Here is an 8720-nt window from a genome sequence, read left to right as displayed (position 1 = left end):
TATATGTTATTAGTTCGGTAATATGTTATCATCCTTCATTTACACAGTGAGGATACAGTTGCCTAGTTTATTATAAGCAGACTTCCAAAGGAGTTAAACATTTGTAAATTATAAAATGGTCAAGATGGCGAAAATAAAGAATTATTTCATTAGATATATCAAACGGTCAGCGATGTGCATAAGTAAAGTAATGTAAAGTTATATTTACCAAAACACTTTCAGAAGGAATAGTAAAAAAGACACGTTACATAGGAAAAATCAATAAACTGCTAGAGAGCTACAATAGGTATGCTAATTGTTTAAAGCATGGAAAGAACATGCTGATTCCATCAGCAGTAATATTTGAAATACTACTAACTGTTAATATTTTGCGCACTGCGGAGTCTGCGTTGCTCATTTGCTTTTGTTACTTTGCATGTATGATTTATGTTACGTAATGTTCTTTGTTGTGTATGTCTGTTTTCCATCTCTGGTCTTTGTCTCTGGATTACATTCTTTTGATTACCGCTAGAATCTTGGTCTCCTTGATTACTCTCTCATTACTGCATATTTAAGTTACGGACCCATAGGCTGAATAGTAAAAGCAATCTTGACTAGAAGAAACTCCTTAATTTCCATTATAACAAAATCAGTAAAAATCGAAGAATGTTAATAAAAAAAAAACCAAACGATTTATTCGTATTATTGTTCGAAAGATCTCTGAAAACGACAAACTGTGACAAGAAAAAAAAACAATTAAATTTAGCGTGCAAAGATGTATCAATCATAATTGCGTAACACTTTAAACAAAATTAATCGCTTATTATACATCCATATAGAAATCATGACGTTGTGTTACATATAGATGCAATTAAAAATATTTTTATCAACGTGCTTAACTTTGCAAGATATAAACTGTAAATTTTGAACCTTTGACGGTAACAAGGCTATAAGCAGATAATAGAGACAATCAGTGCATCTTATACACCCTTTAAAAAGAAACGTATATTCATTTCTTGGCTGATAATTAAACAAACATCATTGATAAAAATAATGTATTTTATATGAATAAGATGATTTAATGTCAAAACAAAGTTCAAATTTAAAGTTCTTCACATTTCATTGCACTATTGGAAGTTCAAGGTCACTTGAACTCAATATCGCGTTATCCTCCATTAGAATCAATAACTGCTTGACAGCGTCTCTTCATCGATGACGTCAGATTCTGGATGAACAGCTGTAAAATGTAAGCCCACTCTACCTGTAGCGCATACACAAGTTACTGCAGAGATTGCAGGGCAAGTTGTCATTGACAGATACATCTGTCTAATTCAAGTTTTCTATGGGGCTCAAAGTCTGGTGATTTGGATGACCATGGAAGAACATCAATATTGTTTCTCTGTAGGAACGCAGTTTATATCCGAGCTGTATGCCTTGTCCTGTTGAAAGGTTCTGCCGTTATTCTGCATAATTGAAAGGACATGTTGTTGCAGAATTTCGTCACAATATTGTTGAGCTGTCAAATTATCATTAATGTGTACCAAGTTGATCTTTCCAGTATGCGCTATAGCTGGCCACATCATTACGCTTCCGCCACCGAATCTGTCGACTTCTTGGATACAGTAAGCAGCAAAACGTTCACTTCAAAAGTTGTAAACGTTGTAACAGGAACCTAGATTTATCGCTGAACCAGACTGTTCTTCAGCGTCTGAGCCCATTTGAGTCTGTAATGACGATGCCATTGGTTAAAAATGACACCTTGAACATCAACCCTAACTCTAGATATATCCCAGCATATCGTAGACAGTTTTGGACTGTTTGACCTGAAGTTCTCTGTATTCCAGGAACTAATGAAGCAGTATGAGATTGCTGTGGTGAAGCAATCACACAAATATCGCACTCTGATGTAGCGATCCTGGGCATCAGTTTTCACCTTTGGTCTGCCTGACCTTGGAAGGTCATGGGTTGATCGATGTTGTCGATATCTATCCCAAAGACGTGCTACTCTGGGACACACTAAAGGTCGTGGCTACATCTGTCTGTGATTCCCCTGCTTCTAATCGACCGATGATGCTGTTCTGTTGGGGTTCAACTTATCCGTTTACTGTCATAAGGTGATATTGATTTCCAAACTGAGAACCTCTGCCTTTATAGGTTGTTGGCATAGGTCCTGAGAAAGCATGCAGTATCGATTGATTCGTGTGGATCGCACAAATCAAGCAAATTCAAGTTTGGCCAGAATCCAAGACAGTCCCAGTAAATGACTTTCACTTAAAACAACAGTTTGATTTGAAAAACAATTGACACTGTCCTAAGTTATACACATAAACTTTCTGTATAAATGTGATATATAATTAATAGAAAATGAAAGAAAAAATATTTTTTTCATTAGTTTAATTATAGTTCAGGTACATTCTAGTGCACCTATGAAATGACATAATGAACAATGTACCAAATCCAAATTAATACTGTTTGGTTTTTTTTAATTATTATAAATATAAATAGGATTTACTTGAAATATCGTAACAAAACAGAAATAATTTAATTCCGCTTGACAAAAAAAAAAAAAAAAAAAAAAAAAAGAAATGCAGCATGACACCAGCGAAATAATGTCAAGAACATCACAGTCATTTCCTTGCGGATATGGATCAAAATAATTAAATATCGTCAGGATATGATTTGACATTTTCCAGGACTCCATAATACAGTGGATATGATTAAAGAAACGAACAATGTGCCACTCTATGCCCTTCAGATTCAATTCAAAATTAATAGCCTGTAAACATATCTTCCTAAATATAACAGAATTTTATTCATTGGGTAAAACGAAAATTAAATAACATAAGATTTCATATCTTAATACCACAGATAAAACAGGTCATCTAGCACAAATACACATGGAAAGGTAAAATCAAAATAAAATCTTATATTTGTTCGTTAGTCCTTAAATTTAAAACATAAAACTTTCAAGCAGAGATCTGAAATAGCTTTGAATATTGATCGAAGCATTCAATTCGTTTTTTATTTCAAATTTATGTTTCTTCTATGACATCTCTACACAGGATACTTAAAAATGAAACAAATATGCGAATAAATGAAAAACAAAATGAACAAAGATGTGAGCAACAACAAGGTGATTTTGTTTTTGTTTGTTTATTTGTTTGTTTGTTTGTTTTTATTTATTTGTTTGTTTGTTTGTTTTTATTTGTTTTGTAAGTTGTCGTATGCATAATAAAATAAACTGTATCTGTACGAAAAAAAAAAACTCATTTTCTCATTGAAATAGGAATGCACTCTTCCTTACCAAATTACAAACATCAATTGTTTCCACTATAATCGCTGCAAAAATGTGGATAGCGAATTTCAAATTTCAATCAAAAAACGTGTTTTCATTTAGACGTTTACTTTCTATTTTAAATATTCATATTCCCTCAAAAAGAAATCACTACATAAAAAAAAAGCCTATCATCGTTTCTGGAGAATTTTTTTTCTGTTTTCAATTTTAGACAATCAATTGGTTTGTAATAACTTTATGTAAAAATCAATAACCTCAATATTTTTTTTTTATTTTTGGAAGGTGAACCTAACGCAATTGATCATAACAGACTTAATATTGTATGGTGTAGTTATACATGTCGCTCAACATATTGTTTCTTTTAATATCAAATGTGTTAGGATGTTCTTGGTTTAAGTATCAATTCCTGTAAGAATCAGGCAGTCGGTGAAACGTGGTATAAAAAAAACTTCATTTTGAAATTTTCAATTTGACGATATGTACTATCATAATCAAGAACAACAGACAAGAAATTTGTAAAAAAGAACACAAATAAAATATGTAAAATTTATCAATGTCATTAGTTGTATAATGTAATATTTTTTATGACTCATTTAGCGACCAGGAAGAATAGGACAAGACAATGAGGCGAAGTGGTTGGGAAATCGGGTATTGCAAAATGGGCATGTGGAAATGACGAATGAAAATTGTTTTGTAATAAACAAACAGTCAAGCTGTATAAAAGAATTCTTAGATAACCGGACATAATGAAATTCCTTGATCTGCAACTTAACTGAAAGGAACACGACGAAACAATATTTACAATTAAATTATAATTTTTAATCTTTATTTCATGATAAGTAACACATTCGAGCAAGATAAGAATGTCCTTATCAAACGGGAAGATTTTTTTTAAATGTAACGTAAACTATGTAGTAAGCGCATATATCATCAAATGATATATTTGATGTATAATATATATAGATGACGTATTATCTCTAAACAATCCTAATTTTAGGGATCTGATACATAGCAACTACCCTAAAGAACTTGAGATAAAGGATACTACAGACACTGTGAAGTCAGCCTCATATTTTGACCAACACTCAGAAATCGACGGTAAAGATGAACAATTGACCAAACTTTACGACGAACGTGATGGCTTTTCATTCAGAATTGTCAACTTTCCTTTCATCCGTAGCAACATCCCTTCAACACCTGCGTATGGAGTGTTCATATCACAACTCGTATGACAGACTTTTTGTATTTTGTATCGCTCTAGAATTCTATCAAGTAGGCTTCTGGAACGGGATTATGTTGCTTAAAATTGAAGTCATCACTAGCAAAAGTTTTATGGTCGTCATCATGAATTCGTGGATCGTTACGGTGCATCCATCTGCGCTATGAAAACTGATTTGTTCAACGTGTAATAGTTTTCCTTTCCTCTTTTGTCTACCCCGGACTTGACTTTTCATGAGCAACTCTGCGGATGTTTCCAGAAAAAAACAGAGAATGTTTACTCTACCGGTGCACCTGGTCTATGCTATCAGTTTTTGGTGGAGTGCGAACTGCTTCTTTGTGGCTTATATGTTTTATTTTGGTTACTTTATATTCTTTGTTATGTTTGTCTGTTTTCCATGTCTGGTCTTTGTCCCTGGATTACATTCTTTTGATTTCCGCTAGAATCTTGCTTCCATTGATTACTCTTACATCACTTATGAATGGTATTCATTATTAATTATATATCTAGTTGCTTTAACTGAAAAAAAGAGCATAACTAGTTTAGCATTTCATGCTTAAGATATTGTTTTCCAGCTATTGGTTTACAACACTGCGGATGAACAACAAGGGTTAATTTGATTGCTGGAAATAGTAATTGTAGTCCTAGTTTTGTTGGATGTTATTACTCGTATTCCATAAGGAACAAAGTTTATCATTGATTTTAAGACAAACACACACGGTTATACTTATTACTCCCTGAGTGATTAATAGGACATTTTCATACCCAATGAGACCTAAAGGGTCTGTCGTATACGTCCACTTAGTATACAGTACTGCTGGAAGTCTATGTTTTTGAATGTATAAGATCAATTCCCTGTCCCATATGCCATTAAGATATGCATGTTTGCATCAGAGTTGTATCTACATACGACTAGATTTGTTAAAGAATGTACTAACACGGCTATAATTTCAGAATGACTAAAAAGAATACACGTAATACGTAAAAATACAAAAAAAGAATTCTTTAGCACGTAGAACCTGGTACCACACATTTTTCCGATTAAGTATGCATTCAAATACTGTCAACGCGAATGTCTATGTTATATCATATTTTCCTGTATATTTAGTATAACCGTAGTAATATACTCTTGATGTTTATTGTATAGAAAAAATAAGATAAATACAGCTTTATTTTACATGGGAGAAAGTATAAGTAACGATCATGTTGTTTAGTATGACTTCTTTTCCTATCTGCTTTATTTGATAATAATAAAAAAGACTTTGAACTCTGCCTTCAAATTTCATCTTTTAAACGAAACAAAATATTTTGGTCGTTTATTATTATTTCCTTCAAATTGTTCATTAAATACTGCATTTCAGTTCAAAACCAGTAATAAAAATTTTAAAGCATTGGAAATGGCATCATGTAATGTACCGGAGAATTAACATTTTTGAACCTAATATACAGAGCTAAAGTTCTACATTTAGTTATACATATTCATTTGTGTATAATGATTTTAAAATTTTTCCGAAAAATAAAAATACCTCTTTTACTTCAAGTAACCATGTGGTTTTCCAACAAAACTGTCTATGAAATTTAATCATCGGGTATACTCAAATGCAAATTTAATTCTTAGTGGCATATTCTTGATTTAAATGTATCTGCCATAACAGTCTGTCAAAATTTCAATGCTTAGGGATAGTTTGGTCAGGAGATAAGTCAATACAGAGTAGTTTTTGTTCTAAATATTGAAATTCGTTTACGAAATGAATAGCTTATTTTATATGTCAAATGTTCAGTAAACATAAGTTGTTTAACCAAAATAAGCATTCATCTATAAGATGCTCCGTAAGCAACACAATTATGGCTGAGCGAGTGAGATCGATATTTTGTATATATCGAATGTAATTTGTTGTTAAACATATATCACATATCATAACAACCCTGAGACTACAAGTATATGATCCGAAGCGGGTGTCTTGTTGCTCCGATGAAACTCAAACCAATTTGCATTGCATTTAGCGTGAATTAAGTCAAGTAAAATATGCTGAAATCCATGTTTTTACCTAGCATTTAATTAAAACAATTAGGCTGACAAGAAAGGACACTAATGTAATGTAACAGAAAATTAAAAGTTTAATCGCACGTATAAAAACTTCGTGTTGCATGAACAACATAGATAGGGATATATTGGACCAGCAGTGACCAATAGTAGAAGAAATCTTTAAAAAAAAAAATAAATGCTATAACACGCAGATCAATTGTAAATAATAACATTGATTTATCCCCAACCTTCTAAAATATTGGTTTCTACTTATTCAAATAATTAGGTCAGTTGGTGTGCTAAGAGTTCGTTGGCAGTGCACATAGTCACGATATCTAAGAATGACAACTGTTCATTATCAAATTAATCATCTATTGATCACAACTGATTTAAAAATGCAATGAATGCAGTTGCCATCAATTATTTAATCAAGTTAAAATTGCACCTTTTTAACTGCTTACCAGGACTTTGAACTCAATCATTATGTACGTTTACATAAAAACCTATGTATTTTTTCTATGGCTAATCTTGACATTTAAATCAACCATTGTACGCCGAAAAAAAATATTTGTAAGAACTCATAAACGCTTAAGCTTAATTAGTTAAAGAAGACATCTTTTGGCAAATAAAACCAAAAATGAAACATAAGTGCATACTATGCTTATTTTATTTTATTTCTTTTAAAATCTACGTCAAGATTGTGTAATAGAAGGTCAATTACAACATTATCGAATAGAAAAAATCTAGGCACAAGACGAAATGGAAATTTCGTATAACAAATGGTAATAAGGTTAAAATCATCATGACCTGGTGCATGTGTTAATATTTCCGATTAAAATATATATATATGAAAGGAAATGGAGAAAAAAGACAACGGGTAAAGGGAAATTTTGAATTGAGGAAGTAAGGAAATCATTTTAAAGTTCATGAGTTTCGTCGACAGACAACTGGCCTCATTGTTTTTTTTTTTTAATCTATGAACAGATGACACAAGTTAATTATATACTATTACCCCATACCAATTAATCCAGGCGACAAAAAAAAAAAAATGATTTCGTTGAAATGTATATGATTTAAAGACATGCTGTTCAAATAACTGATGTGCAACTTTCAACTGTAACTGTTTTATTACGTAATGAAAAAATATGTTTTTGATATATTTTGTGACAAATAAAAATAATAATAGTAAACTATTTCGATTCGAAATTTTACAAACCTGCATCCTAATGACAAAAATAAATAACTAAGATTTCATTTTGTTATAGTGCTGAAAAAAAAACAAAAAAACAAAAAACGTTTACATTTTCACAAAAAAATATTGTGGTTTGCTATGCTAACTAATTTGTTTATTAAACTAAATTTAATCATTATTCAGCTTTAAATAGCCTAGACCTAAACCTATATACGAGCGTCGTATAACGCAATGAATGACTTTGTCTTGACATTCATAATGCAAATATACGGTATATTTCCGTATTCAGACAAATCTTTACTGAATATTTACTGTATATAAGGACATTTATTAGCGCTTACATACTTCTAGGACATTTGTAATTATGTTTAGAGGGAATTTTTCTTTTTCTGCAAAACATAACGCGACAGACTCAAACTGTCAGGTGGCATCTTTATCCGAAATTAAATGCATTTGTACAGATAGCATGACGTCAACATTATATGATAACAAATACAATTACAGTTACCTTTGTTGCCGTTTAGTAGCATGAACATGACTCACAAAATATACAAATGTGCATACATCGAATAGGTATATTTAACCATTTAAAGTAATTTTTTACACCTCTGTTATTGCAACTTTTAAGGCTACTCTCATGCTTGCTTTGCCGTTAAAACAAAATGTCAAATGTTAGAAGGTGTATCATTCACAAAGTAATATAGATACATGTTCATTGAACATTGGCAACTTACATTATAAACAGCCGTTTCTGTCATGTTCGTTCGGCGATTATTTGAATGAAGATCTTTATCTTTTTGAAAAGTTGATATTTTCTTGAATAAGTAATTTCCCATGTGTATTGATTTATAACTTAAACTATAAAGTTGTCTGAATGCGGTCTTAAAATTTCTTGTTTAGAGAATATAGGCAGTATCGTCATGTTCTGTTTTTCTCTTAAATACTTAACTCTTTACTATTATGAAATACTGCAGTTCATTTTGAAAGATTAATCAAATGTTCCTTCTAT

This window comes from Perna viridis, chromosome 4 (assembly GCF_037379345.1).
Source record: "Perna viridis isolate PV_CMFRI_1.1 ecotype Kerala chromosome 4, ASM3737934v1, whole genome shotgun sequence".
Lineage (NCBI taxonomy): Eukaryota > Metazoa > Mollusca > Bivalvia > Mytilida > Mytilidae > Perna > Perna viridis.
This window is presented reverse-complemented; position numbering follows the sequence as displayed.